Genomic DNA, 15,257 nt, shown 5'->3' on the forward strand with positions numbered 1-15,257 from the left:
TAAAGGAAACAGACGAAGCTAAACTAAATCAGGGTGATGTTCTTGACTGGCTGCGTTATTCATCTACAGTTCACTGATGCGAATGGAAAGGCTTCATTCAACTGGTCTTCCTCGCGACAGCAGCATTGCACTCGCCAAAAACACAATCGATGAAGAGAGAGAGATAGATAGATAGATAGAGAGAGAGAGAGAGAGAGAGAGAGAGAGAGAGAGAGAGAGAGAGAGAGAGAGAGAGAGAGAGAGAGAGAGAGAGAGAGACAGACAGACAGACAGACAGACAGACAGACAGACAGAGAGAGAGAGAGAGAGAGAGAGAGAGAGAGAGAGAGAGAGAGAGAGAGAGAGAGAGAGAGAGAGAGAGAGAGACTAATTGTATCTCTTCGCCGAAGGAGACGTTTCAATTGGAGTGCAAAGAAGTGCAAATGAAGTTCGACAATACCAGAGTTACCGGACTCTGCCTGTGCTCGATTACCTTGGCCAAGGGTTGTCTGATCGCCAGCGAACAAAAGAGAAGAAAAAAAGAATAAGTACAATTTCGTTGAGAAACTTTTCACTCCAAAAGAAAAAAAAAAATCCATAATTTCTCAGCAACGGAATGTAGCGCAGCCTCGCCGCTGGAGGAGTTCTGTATAAGGGCTCGTGGTGTTATGTAATTACAATCAATTATGAATGCATGTAAAAGGGCTCGTTGCGCTATGTAATCACAATCAATTATAAATGCATGTAAAAGGGCTCGTTGCGTTATGTAATTACAATCAATTACGAATGCATGTGGAAGTTACGAAGTCTGAGGACACCATCGGAATCACTTTCGCGTATCATTGGCTCACTTTCGCCGATGTATTCTACCGTATCATTGGCTCACTTTCCGCCGATGTATTCTACCGTATCAAGGTAAGATGGTGTCATGGAAGCGACATTTTACTTAATGAGGTAGTCTTCACTTGTGCAGTTATTCTTAAACATTCTACATTATACAAATTACATAATTTATCAGCGTATACATACCTTTACCACGTCTCAATAAATGGATGCCTCTTTCTATAACAAAGCCATGTGTTTCGGGTATCTATATACTTGTCTGCTATGCTCTTTTGTTTTGTTTTTTTTCAATACAGTCAGAACTGGAAATGTTACTGTCATCAATATTCTTCATCAGCCCATACATACTTCTTGATCATTTCCTTTCACATACATTGACAAGATGTATACAAAATCTAATCATCTTAGTAATACTAGTAATAATGATAATAACAGTAATAGTACTAATAAAAGAAGTAATGATGATAATGGTGATCAGTTTAATGAATAGGATGATAGTAACACTAAGACTTATGATAACGAATAAAGCTAGAGATTGTATGATGATAATGAATGAATGAGTCATTCAATGATGCAAGAGATCTCAAGGGATAATATATAGACACTAAGCCCCACTCAGGTCTTAACCCCTTAACCAACATTTCTCTTATATCTGAATCGAACCATAAGTCCAAAATGATTCTAGACTTACGAACACCGTTCCTTCCGAGTTGGATTTCTCGCTGCTGAAAGCGGCCTGCCTCCCACCAAGACTCCTCACTGGTATCTACAGAGTGTCATTTAACTTTCTCAGCTCTTCTAGTGGGTATTTCAGCTCAGTTCTGATGGTCTTTCCACAGCTAATTTCTTATTCATGAAACCTGGCTATTGAAACCGTAACGAAGGGTTCGTTTCGTTCGACTACATCTTCAGTCCCACTGACCTGGTGGACTTCGCTCGAGACTGTGGCTTTACTACATTTCTACATCTCATTTCTACCTGAACTTCTGTTCATCTTCAGCTCTAACTTCTGTCTGACTGACTGTTCACCTGTCAGCCTTCGATAACATACTACTTACGCCTCACTTGACCCCCCCTCACTCATAAATTCAACCAAGTTCCTCACTTGTAAATACCTTCGCACCATCTCGAACTAGGCTCTTAACTCGTAACGACCTCCTCACTCATACTTACATATATTTACTTTATATTTGCACCAAGTAGAGGTAGTCTTCGAGCATGAAACTTGGTGATTCAAGGTCCTAGACTCCAGTACAGTTGAGAGGTAACGAAGTGGGTTACTTTCTGGGATTTCTACCCATTTCAAAGTCTGTGACAGTGGCAGATGAGGATCGTCCGCCAGCTTCCATGAGGAAGTGGTGCAGAGGGTCACTCCACCCCTGTTTGGTGATAGGCCTACATTAGGCGGTCGTTGTTTAGCCTATACACCTGAGCTGAGTGTGAATGATATATTCCCTAATTTCAACTTAAAGCTGGTAAAACTTCTAGGTTCTTCCTCTCCACTGAGAAAACGAGTAGGAAAGTGTATTGATTGATTTCATAAAGTACGAGAGGCCAAGAAAAATACCAGAAATGTTTATACATATAGTAACCCAATGGTTCGAACTTGTAAGAGACAGAATGCAAAACTCACTCCCATTTCTCTTCCTCACCAAGCAACTAAAATGTCTTCCATAAGGATTGGTAGACTTCAGCTTTCTCAACGTCTGAATCTTCAAAGACCGTGAATCGTAATTTCAAAATCATGAACTACATTCACAATACAACAGCTGAAAGACAAATGCCACCAAGGTTTTCATGAGGGCTCAAATCAGAAGGTCCTACAATCAGCCTAAGACCTTTTACGTAAAGAACATCGTCATCCACTTCTTCCCAACGAAAACAACGATATCGTTCCTCAACAACGAAAGAAAGGGTGACACAAGGAAAGATTTGGAATATGCTGGATTTACGTGGATTTCGCTGGCCACTGAACTGTATCTAAGATACTCTAGGAAAATTTTGTTCGGTAGACTCCAGTCTCGGGTTTTCCCAAGCCGGTCGACCCCTCCTCCTACTGTGCACCCGCAACTTGCCTCGGCGTCTGGCTGGCAGCCTCCCTCCTCCAGTTCCTCACTGAAAGTAAGAGAGAAAGCAACTATGCCCTGTGTCGTCCGAGGAGGGCGGCGACGGAACGTTGAAACCCCCGCCAAAATGACCAACTGGCGTGTGATGGTGACGGCTCCAGGTGCCTTGGTGTGGTAGTGAAGGAGCCAAGCGGTGCGCCTGTGTCACTAGTGATTCCATTGGACTCGAACAACATACGAGACTGTGAGAAAGGAGAGTGTCTAGAACAAAAAGTTATGGTGGAAAAAGTGAGATCATTTTCCGTTTATATAGAGTTTGATGTCAAAGTACAGTATCGGTGTAGATTTCGACCCCAAAGCTAATACCATGTTTCTGTGTTAGTGGTTCACTGATTCACTGTGGTGAAAAAGAAAGCGTCTGTGTGTGTGTCTCTCTCTGTGTCTTGAAAAACACCTGACGTGTGGGAACAGCAGGCCAAACCCTCGTCACAGACCTAGAGTGCGTCCAGCCAAGTGTGCGTAAACGCCTTCGTCGTCCTGCTGAACAACGTCTTGGAAAGTGTGTATGTGTGTGTAAGTTAGAGTTGATGATACATTAAGACGAGTAGATTACTGTGGTCAGTGTTAAGACCATTGCGTCGTGAGGATCTGATGACAAATGGTTGCTTTAATCACCCGTGTCAGTCTGTGTCGTACGTGTGTCTTCATGCATCACACACCACTACACCCAGCATCATGCATGAGACACCACCACCACCACGTCCAGGTCATGCATCATGCAGGACCACCACCGCCCGCGGATCACACACGACCCGTGTTAAATCATGTATCATGCAGAACCATGTCTGAAGCATACACCACACACACACACACACACACACACACACACACACACACACGCACACACACACGCTACCTCTAAATCATACATCATAAACCATCTCGTCTGGATCATAACATACGTCATGCAAGACTATCCCTGAATCATACGTCACCCAACCACGAATGATGCATCGTGATACTTCGATCATATATCGTACATCCTCTCAACATACAGTGTGTACCATCATCCCTGGATCGTACCAAACTCATCATACACATTACACCACCACCCGATGATCATACACAATACAGTAATACAGTATAACACAAGGAAATTACGTCAGCCACCACGCCTGGGTTTAGAGAGAGGAGGAGACTGTATTTATGAATGATCTTTGTGAGTTTCCCTTAGATCTCGGGAAAGGAAATGTGGGATCCGTGCAGACATCACTGTGTTTGTGAAGTAATTGATGACGTAATTACTATTTGTGTGTTATGGGAGAGGGTTAGCTTACACTCGTGTTGCCCCTTGCATTAACCTTGTGCATGTACACTGTCTTAATCTCATGTATGCACTTACATACACACCCAAGCTTACGCCAGGGACTCCATTCACCGACCCAACCCAAAAGGGGTAAATGAACAGCTGGGGGTGACCTGGAGTTGGCAGCCTTACCCGAGACCCAAACTGTGGCCCGTTAAGCTAGCGGATCTCTCTGCTAACGAAGTGCGCTACGGAGACTCGTACCTCATGTTACCCCGTCAATTAACACTGTTCATATACTATGACTTGAGCCTGCATGAGCCGCTTCGCGTCAGCGAATGTATACAATCAATGGCGAAGCTCAGAACGCCTCGGACATTATAACTGCTCCAGGCGTGTCTGGTCACAATACCGCACAGAGAGACTGTAGGAACGCCCTCTCCATGATCTGGTAAGCTGAAGGGTACCAGGTACTCCGCAGGGCCGTGAAGAGGTGATCACAGGGAGCAGGAGGCAAAGATACGAATGATAAGTCAACTTTTAATGTTTCCGCGTCCCGGGACTGAGCAGCTAAGAGTAGAGGAACTTTTGTAACTTGAACTTTGTCTCGAATACATTCACTCATCTTCGCGGCATAGTAGCTACAGGAGACATATGCTGCTGGTGGCGGGGGAGATGCGCGAACTTATCATCTTCATCGTCGAAGGTCGTCCGGTTCATTTTTCAGGATTGCTCGTGCAGGGGTCTTCTGACGATGCTGCGCAGTCCACACCCCTCTCCATCAACCTCCCTTGGGATAGGAGGATGCGACTTTACGTCGTGACACAGGGAATAGATCAATCAGTTTCAGAGGTACTGATTACCTCGACTATATCCCAGCTTTGATCAGTAAAATAGATGAGGGGAGACGAAATTTTCGTGTGGGAACAACATACCTCCATCGCTTTTCACTGATTTGCGAAGCCAGAAACAGCGACGAAAATCGCCACAAGCCACGACGACAGGCTAAAGATGATGCGTATTGAGATCTATCATTCTTCCTTGGGAAACACAGATGCACAAAGTGCGTCCAATGGCACTGTGATCTTGGCAAAAGCTACTGGAAGTGAAAAGCGGGTTTTCTTAGGCTGAGACCAAGACAGATGCTGGAAAGTTGTCGGAGCTGAGGGACACCATCACCCTTAGAACTCTGCGAACATCACCAGGTGGAACTAAAGAGGACCATGTTCTTGAAAGAGGACTTTTCCAGTACAGTGTGTTACAAGGAAACACGTCCAGGTACAATGTTCCACGGTGTTTACGTCAGTATCATCAGTCTCCATACTGTTTCCTTTTCGATATGCATGTCTGGCATATAAGCGATATATATATATATATATATATATATATATATATATATATATATATATATATATATATATATATATATATATATATATATTGGCGATGAGAATGAATAAAGGCAGACAGTGAATTGTGTGCATGTGTAAATATGTACGTGTCTGTGTATGTATATTTGCGTGTGTGGACGTGTATGTATATACTTGTGTATGGGGGTGGGTTGGGCCATTTCTTTCGTCTGTTTCCTTGCGCTACCTCGCAAACGCGGGAGACAGCGACAAAGCAAAATAATATATATATATATATATATATATATATATATATATATATATATATATATATATATATATATATATATATATATATATATATATATATATATTCTTTTTCTTTCAAACTATTTGCCATTTCCCGCATTAGCGAGGTAGCGTTAAGAACAGAGGACTGGGCCTTTGAGGGAATACCCTCACCTGGCCCAATTCTCTGTTCCTTCTTTTGGAAAATTAAAAAAAAACGAGAGGGGAGGATTTCCAGACCCCCGCTCCCTCCCCTTTTAGTCGCCTTCTACGACACGCAGGGAATACGTGGGAAGTATTCTTTCTCCTCTATCCCCTACCCCCTATATATATATATATATATATATATATATATATATATATATATATATATATATATATATATATATATATATACATATATATTTCACAACTTCAAGACCCCCTTTTATGAGGTTTCCGTAGCTTCCAGCCTGCTATACAATCAGTAGAGATGGGATGGAATCCTTTGAACTGAGAAGCTCTCTGAAGAAACGGTACCTCTTGTTTTTTATATCCACACTGACAACGCTACAACCTTGCCGTAGGGCAAAATTAGGTCACTCAGGTTCATTTAACAAGACTGGATTATTTCGTTAACGAATTTCAGTTTCATGATAAAAGGAATCTTCATGCATTACTCAGGTAAACACTGGTGGTCCTCTAGGCTTTGCGAGACAATCATATTTCATGATCCTCTTCTGACAACACTCTTCCCTTTGCTAGATGTTCGAAGAACATCACCAGTCTGTACTTCAACTCACCTATCGAACTTCACACTGACTCGACAAAGTTTTTTTCTATTTCATACACCATCAGCATATTGAAATTGCACAGTTCCGATGATGAAGAACAGGTGAATCATATCAATTCGTCCCACTGACAAAAAAACGCACTCCATCTACGAAATATCCCAACTGCTTCACTACTCACCAAACTATACCTTGGTTCCTCAACCAAGTGAGTGAGACTCGTGCTATTAATATGCTACTCAGCATTCCTCCCTCAAGCCTCTCCACGTGCATCCCTCCACACGTGGAGGTGAAACATCACCTGAGCTACCCCTTGGGAACCTCGACACACACACTCACACACACCCACGTCTTCGAGAGGCCTGTATGCTAGGTTTTACTCCGACATTCCTCTCGGCCCATCTTGCTGAGGTGGGGTTCCCTCAAGCCCCCCATACCTTGTCTTCTCGTTAGGCGTGACCTGGAGGGACGTCGCACATCATCTGATATAATAGCCAGGGCGTCGCCAGGACACAGCCATCTTCGTGTCTCCTCCCCACCAGGAGAACAGAGAAAGCTGTGGCCGACTCACCTGAGCGTGGTCGTTCAGTCACCCTCGCTCAGAAAAAAAGAAATATCCTTATGTAAAAGAAGAGAGAGAAAAAAAAGAGTGTATCTTTCATTAATAATAATACCGGTCGAACGTAGCCTTATGTAAGAAGTCTCAGGTAAATTTATTACCAACCTTTTTTTTTTTTTCTTCCTATATCGCTAATAACGAACGAAACGAAATGACATGAAATAGACATACTTGCGATCTCGCGGACTTCGATATTTAGGCTCGTGATACAGACTACCATCATCGTAGATGCCTGTGAGAAAGACTGCGTTGAGAACGACTGCGTTGGACCATTCCACATTCCCCAGGCACATCACCCACTCGCCTCCATGATCATGTTCTAGTGTGGCCTTACGTGAACGAAGGATATTACAATTTGGATCGAGGTTGGGAGAGAGAGAAAAAAAAGGGACAGACGAGTTTACCGGCCCAGAGGCTGTTCCAGGAGCCCCCCCCCCCCCCATCTGTCTGGGCCTCTGGATGACGGCCGTGGTTAGTAAACCGGTTTACCGTTCCCTTAATAACACACCCCGGTGCCCCCATATCGGGACATTATGCCCATGTGATGCTTCCAACCCGTTCCAGTGTAGCTGATGCCACACCCCCTAGACTCCATATGCAACTTCCAGGGTTGGACTTGGGGAGAGGTGTTGAGTCGGAATGATGTGAGTTCGACTCCCTCTGGTAAAGATTTACAGACAGGGCCTTCCCCCTATAAGATATGAGAAGAATGCTCCATACAGAAACCAAACAATCCTTCGGGGAAATGGAGCAACTGTTCAGAAGTAGAGAATTTATGAGATCGGAACAAGAGTTTCAGTTTCTCAAGATTTTCTTCATATAAATTTTTCCTAGACAATCTTATTTATATATATATATATATATATATATATATATATATATATATATATATATATATATATATATATATATATATATTCCTATGAGTCCATGGGGAAAATGAAACACGAAAAGTTCCCAAGTTCATGTTTGGACAATCACATGTTTACCAAATGGCGTCCTAGCTTCGTCTCTTCGATGTATATCAACTGACTGTTATATTCCTCTCTTGTGTCTCCCCTGATGATGTGATTATTACACGAAAGTGCACTTGGGAACTTTTCCTGTTTCATTTTCCCCGTGGACTCATTGGAATATCTTGATCACGCGCAAAATTGTGATCCTTTCCAATACATATATATATATATATATATATATATATATATATATATATATATATATATATATATATATATATATATATATATATATATATGAAACCATGAGTGTCTTGTACAAGATTGGTTGCTGAATTCTCTTCAGTCGCTCTAGAATGACTTTTTTTTTTTTTGAGAAGACAGTAGTGTCTACTTTTTCGCATCTCAGGCAGATAGACATATCAGTTCCATCTGACCTGCAAGATCTTCTTATGGACGAGGATACTGCAGTTAACAGAGTTTTGGGCAAGTGGTGATGACGATCATCAATCCCTTATGTTATGACAGATGATAGGTACTCTCATATTGGGCCAAAAGAAAAAAAAAAGGAGAAAAAAAAAACAACGCAAGGTTACACCCATCGTTACTGAATATGATTTCTCAAGGTTAGTGGCTTTGGGTAAGCCAGTTGGCATTAAATTATTTTTTATATATTTTTTTTTTTTTTTGGTCAGATATGAATATATCCCAGTGTGAGCTCGAGGCACTCCAGATCAGTAGGCAAGTTGTCTCACATTCGAGTTTTGTTACTTTTTTTCTCTTTTTTTTCTTCATAACCTTGATTTCTCAGTCACTGAACGATCCTATCTTCCCAAGGAAAAGAAAAAGAATTAAGAGAAGAAGAAGAAAAAGGAGGAGGAGGAGGAAGAGGAGGAGGAGGAGGAGGAGGAGGAGGAGGAGGAGGAGGAGGAGGAGGAGGAGGAGGAGAAGAAAAAGAAGAGCAAGAAGAAGAAGAAGAAGAAGAAGAAGAAGAAGAAGAAGAAGAAAAGAAGAAGAAGGAGAAGGAGGAGGAGGAGGAGGCAGAGGAGGAGGAGGAGGAGGAGGAGAAGAAGAAGAAGAAGAAGAAGAAGAAGAAGAAGAAGAAGAAGAAGAAGAAGAAGAAGAAGAAGGAGGAGGAGGAGGTGGAGGAGGAGGAGGAGGAGGAGGAGGAGGAGGAGGAGGAGAAGAAGTAAAAGAAGAAGAAGAAGAAGAAGAAGAAGAAGAAGAAGAAGAAGAAGAAGAAGAAGGAGGAGGAGGAGGAGGAGGAGGAGGAGGAGGAGGAGGAGGAGGAGGAGGAGGAGGAGAAGAAGTAAAAGAAGAAGAAGAAGAAGAAGAAGAAGAAGAAGAAGAAGAAGAAGAAGAAGAAGAAGAAGGAGGAGGAGGAGGAGGAGGAGGAGGGGAAGAAGAAGAAGAAGAAGATGAAGAAAAAGAAGAAGAAGAAGAAGAAGAAGAAAAAGAAGAAGAAGAAGGAGGAGGAGGAGGAGAAGAAGAAGAAGAAGAAGAAGAAGAAGAAGAAGAAGAAGAAGAAGAAGAAGAAGAAGAAGAAGAAGAGAAAATAGCCTAGCCATTCTCAATGGACATCCTAGGCAAAATACCTTCTCCCTGATACTACAACACTTGATATAACATCGAGATTCAAAAACTCAGCTAAGATAACTTTCTACCATGAATAAGCTAAATACATTCACTGTTGTTCACCACAACTATCATGACACACTATCCCAGAGCTCAGCACTAATATTGGGCCAACGGAAACCTGTAATCCAGTGCAACTGTATCTGGGAGGTCATGGGTTCAAACCTATTGACCAATACGGAAGGATGGCGCATGAGCAGTACATCCGGCAGCGCAGGCTGAGCCGAATATTAGTGCAAAGTGGGCAAAAGGTCGCGTAAAAGTCTACGGACATGTATCTCCATCATTTTGTTCGCTATTGAGATCACTTCGCAGTCACGAACCAGCGAAGACAAAGACAGACACACTGACAAACACAGTCAAGAATGTTAAGTTTTGATATTGTCAGACTGAAAGTAACGTGTGCAGCTGCTGAAAGAAAGTGGTCAGGAGTGTGGAATTTAAGGACCGTATTAGAGAAAACGTACCCAAGTCGTTGAAGGTGTGGAAACAAAACTTGTTAAAAAGAGACAAGACCTCACCTGTTACGCCAAGAGGGGTACATGGTAGCAAGAATGACAAGAGATAACAGAGGAGAAAGAGGAATGTCCCTTCTAATGAGGCACAGCTTTAAGTGTCAGGAAACAGTAAAAGATAGCCCAGTACATAAAGTGAAGGGTAACTATAGGAATTAAATAGTGATGTTGATATCATACCATCCTTATGTAATCATGTAAAAACGACCTAGATCAAGCGTCGTAACAACTCCTACTCTTGTCTTGGCCACGAAAGGCTTCAGCAACGCTTCGTTCTGTAGGTAATGTTTGAAAAATAAACCCCTCACCTTCAGAGAAGACATGCAACAGCTTCTCACTCCTCTTCCTGTTATGTAAAGTGGTTAAGCAGACCTTCCTCCCATACGAGTTGGGAGAAAACATTGAAATAACTGCTTGGAAAAGTTTCAGGGGAGAACCGGTACCTTTGTTCCCTCACCGCTTAAGGGATCTTCGCTCTCTACAGCTGAGGTAACGTTGGTGTGGTAGGGGATATTTGGTATAATACAGGTGGCAGACACAGGTGGACATACACGGGTGACCATCAAACACAAGAAGCAAACACACTCAGCCATGGTTGACGTCATATGAGCCAGGGAAGTCCCCTCGACGTGCTTACGGAGGATGAGGATTTATTTGGACGATCACCTGCAAGGTCGAGAGTCCACCAAACACTGCAGGAAAAATGTTCTCTATGATCTTCCCGTGTCTTAAGGAAAATGAGCGATAATTGTGAAGCACTAGAATGATGATGGCATCCTGTGAATAAGAGACGGTGTGGGAAGAAATGCGCTACAGCCATGGTCGGTATAGCTCTGGGAGGTTTCTACTTGCCTCCGATAGCTAGGAGGCGATGGTCTGCCTGAAGACTGATTGTACTGACAGTCGTACCGGCGTGAGACTTCACAGGGGACAAGACCTTCTCGTAGGAGACACTTACGATCCACTGCTCTTCGTCCAGAGTCGAAGCGGATCCTCCAAGACGGCTGAGTTGAGATCACTGAGCCAGATACGAGGACGTTCTTCCACCCGTCGCAGGTGGAGCACCCCAGTTACCGTCGAGAGAACAGGTTCTACAAGCTAGGTGTGTGTGAGTGTGTGCCTCCCACTCCGTCCTGACACCGTCTCGACCACACCAACACCACAGCGCCTACCCACTTTACCTCCGTCTCCACCACCCTCCTGTTCTCCGATGTCCTCAACACCGCAGTACCTCATGTTTCCGTCTTCACCGCTCCGCCATCCCGCACCGTAATCACGCTCACCCTCTCTATATCTGCATCCTACGTCCCTTAGTTACATGGCTTCTAGACTGATATCTTCACCCAGTCTATCAAAGGGCTGACATCCATCTCACAAAGCCGCGATTTACGATAAACGAAGACATGAACATTCAGGTAGAAAAAAACGGATATCCATTCACAAGATCGTCCGCGCAAATATTTGCACGGATATCCAATAGATCTTCCACGGTTAACTGCAGATCACGCCAGAGCGTATTCATTCACTGCTAAGGTGAGGAGGATACCAAGTGAGCCAGACACTCCCTTGACAACGAGAGGCTCATTGATCCCAGCCCTGGCATGTCTTGTTCACCTTCCCGCCACTGCCCCTGGGGCCCTAGACACGAGTCAGGAACACTTACCTTCCACAGAGAAACCCCTTGCGACTTCTCCCCAGACTCTGTGGTAATCTCCCACCTTTTCGCCCGCTTCTCTAAGACTGAGAGAACAACTGAGGAACAGAGAAACGATGCAGTGACACGTACCGTTCTTGGGGGGGGGGGTCACTTTTGATTCGTAGGAAGATGTTGTTCAACAAACAAATGGTGAATGAATGAGATGAAGATATTATTTACCGGCGACACGTAACTGTATTCCATTAGGAAAAAAAAAAAAGCCGTTCCCGGAGAGACGAGTTCTTCAGAGGTCGAGTTCACCGCAAAATAGGTTTTTCAGACCCTATCCTTCTAACGAGGCCATCGAGTTACACTACACTATGTTTATTGACACCTTTACCGGGTGTATGTATGTGTCTGTCTCTCTGCTTGTCTGTTGAAACACGATAAGTTCCCAAGTGCACTTTCGAGTAATAATCACATCATCAGGGGAGATGCAAGAAAGAAATATATCATTCAGTTATATATACAAGCCTCCCTCATTCTCGTCTCATCAATAGAATCTGACAGAGTGTGGCATATTTCTAAGCTTTGTAAACTCCCTTCCTTTCGCTTTTCCTGCTTCTCCCTGTGCCTAAATGCCTAGCTTCCTCTCTGGCTCTTTTAAGCAGTACGCGAGCCCTATTAAAGAATAATATCCACGATCCAGCCACCGCTAAATGCAACCTTTAACCCCCAGTTAAAGATTTCTCGCTCCGGGATGCACACATTAAAGATTTCTCGCTCCGGGATGTACACAAAACCGCTCTGTGTTTCCTCTCAGCTGCGCCGCTCCTCGTCTGATTAGAATACATTTGGCTTTGTTTCTCCGTGTGACTCGCACAAATACAGTTCACACCGCGTGAGAACAGGATGAGAACTCGTCCTTGACTATGGGTAACGAGGCCATTATTTTTGCCTGTGTTGTTTTGTTTGTTTTTTTTCTTCTTCTTCTTCGGCGTCATGAGTTGTTCTTTCTGTCCGATGTCCTTGAACGGGAGGGAGGCAGGAGGCCAGATTACAGGCCAAATTACCTCAGCCTTTTGCATGATTGTGAGAGTTCTCACAGTTTTTAACTAGTCCTCCTCCAGGATTGGAGTCACTGTATTTACCATCCGATAGATCTGGGACTCAGAGGGCGTATTGTTGGCAAAATCATACTGTCTGAATATATATATATATATATATATATATATATATATATATATATATATATATATATATATATATATATATATATATTGAAAGGCCAAGGCTGTACCACACAGCCATTAACACAAAAATTTCACTTACCTTTGAAACTCTCCTTAATTCTCTCTCTTTTCTAAATACTTAAGTTTCCATTCCCTTCTTTCTGCTCACCAGTATACAGGTACGTAGCGCAATGTGACATCCCCTGGTCCTCCCACCCGGCGATTTTTTGCGAAACATTTGCCGAGTCCCCTCGACACCTTCGGGACACTTGACTGGGTGTGGCATAGGTCTGTTTTGTAAACTCCCTCCCTTTGGTTTTTCTGCTTCTCTCTGTTCCTTAATGCATAGCTTCATCTCCGGCCGTTCTATTGCAGTATTCGTTGCTGGGGGGGCGACTTCATCCTCTTGCCTTGCCAACAGAGGAGTTTCTTAGGGTTCTTTCCTATCATCTACTCTCTTTCATCTCCTTCAACTCTACTATCAACCCTGTTTACTCTTATGCTGTTTATTTCACTTTACACACCTCAGTTCGTATTTTTTCCCCACCTTCTTCTAATACTCGTTCTTTTTCTCGTACTGAACATGTTTCCTTTCTGAATTCGGAACAGTGCCACATCTTGGAATAGAAGGTGAAGTCTTCATAAAATGCACTCTCTCTGTACCAGTTATTCGCTTCCGACTCTTCAATTCAAAACGCCACAAATCATCCCTGTTATGATTGTATCCCCCAAGCTATCATGGAAACCCCACATAGTCAGCATCACAAAGTCTGCCTCACAAATGTTAGAGGTGTACAGTTGCCACAAATATTCTCCATGTAAGCAGCTATTCTATATCTAAAGGGGTTATAGCCGTCTTAGTCCCAAGTCCTTCTCAAATACCTTGAGAGGTTCGCCCTCCACCTCTCTATTAACGAGAGTGGAATCAAACGCCTTACGTCTGACTGATTGTCCGCCATCACCTCCCTTCCACCATCCGTTTCTGTACAGGTTTCAATCTGGCCGATGTTCTCGACTCCTGCGTGTGTCTCTCGGCCGGCAAAGCTTGGCAAAACCCGAGGCAAGCGTCTGTCAGCTACTTCCTATAATTTCTGTGTTGAGATCGGTCGCTCGAGGATTGACCGTTCTAATATCTCCTTCTCCCCCTCGAACGGCCAAATTGTGGGCTTGTCGACCTCTTTTTCCTTGTTCCCACAACCCTTCTACCTTTACGAGTCAGGTTTGCAAACACTTGCAATACCCAGGTTATTTTCTAAATCCTTTTCTATTTCATTTCTTATCCGTTTCACTCTTAATGGCCTTTGAACGGGGCATGCTTTGCCCTCACCATGCTGATCTCTCTGAAAGGATGGACTAGACTGGATCTATGTGGTATATAGGGAGTGATGTGCTGTCAGTAGGCTGAGCCAGGGCATGTGAAGTGATCAAGGCAAACCATGGAATAATCTGAGGGGGCTTGGTTGCTCATGGTATGGTTTGATTAAAGTACATTATGCATGGCAATTTGAGAGTAGATGTTTACAAATAAAGCCCCTGTTCGTTTTGTCCCTAAGGCTACAATGCTAATGGAAAAGCACTTAGGCGTAAATAGATAAAAAAGTGCATTCACATAGTGCTAAATACACACCACAGGAATACAAAGGGAATTCAGACAGCAAAAGACCAATTGGGTCCCTTCGAGGCTATTGTGATGATGGAAAGATGCATATACAAGCACTAACATTTTAAAAGAAGAAAGTGATGGACTCTCTTCTCGAACAACGAGTCTTCGTGAAGCACAATAGCCGTATCAGTATCTCGCAATATTCCATCGGCACGCAGCTCAACCCTCCCTCACCTCCCTCTGCCACACGACCGTGTTCCCCGACCGGCACACAAGACCCAGATGAGCGGCTGGCTGCCTCACCTCGGTGCGTGAGGTAGCCATGTCCTACCCCACGTAGCTGCTGGACTTTCGCTTTTTGTTCTTACTCTGCCATAGTCCTTGATTCTTCTACCTTTCAGGGTGAGTTTCTTTTTTTTTTTCCCCACCTTATATCCTGACTCATTGAAACCACATCCAT

The 15,257-nt window shown here is 43.5% G+C and overlaps 1 protein-coding gene and 1 long non-coding RNA gene across 4 annotated transcripts in view; one reads left to right on the forward strand and one right to left on the reverse strand.

Annotated features, from left to right (window-relative positions):
- LOC139753443 (monomeric sarcosine oxidase-like) overlaps positions 1-15,257 on the reverse strand; it is a 69,350-nt gene that overhangs the window by 40,719 nt on the left and 13,374 nt on the right. The gene's annotated exons all lie outside the window — the stretch shown is intronic.
- The window catches only part of LOC139753444 (uncharacterized), a 93,590-nt gene continuing 81,276 nt past the window's right edge, over positions 2,944-15,257 (forward strand). Inside the window, exon 1 of one of the 2 annotated variants that reach the window (XR_011713711.1) lies at positions 2,944-3,176. This is a non-coding gene — a long non-coding RNA (uncharacterized lncRNA). The remainder of the gene's footprint in view (positions 3,177-15,257) is intronic. The other variant, XR_011713712.1, reaches the window with a different exon arrangement.

Source organism: Panulirus ornatus, chromosome 14 (assembly GCF_036320965.1).
Source record: "Panulirus ornatus isolate Po-2019 chromosome 14, ASM3632096v1, whole genome shotgun sequence".
In the NCBI taxonomy this organism is placed as follows: Eukaryota; Metazoa; Arthropoda; class Malacostraca; order Decapoda; family Palinuridae; genus Panulirus; species Panulirus ornatus.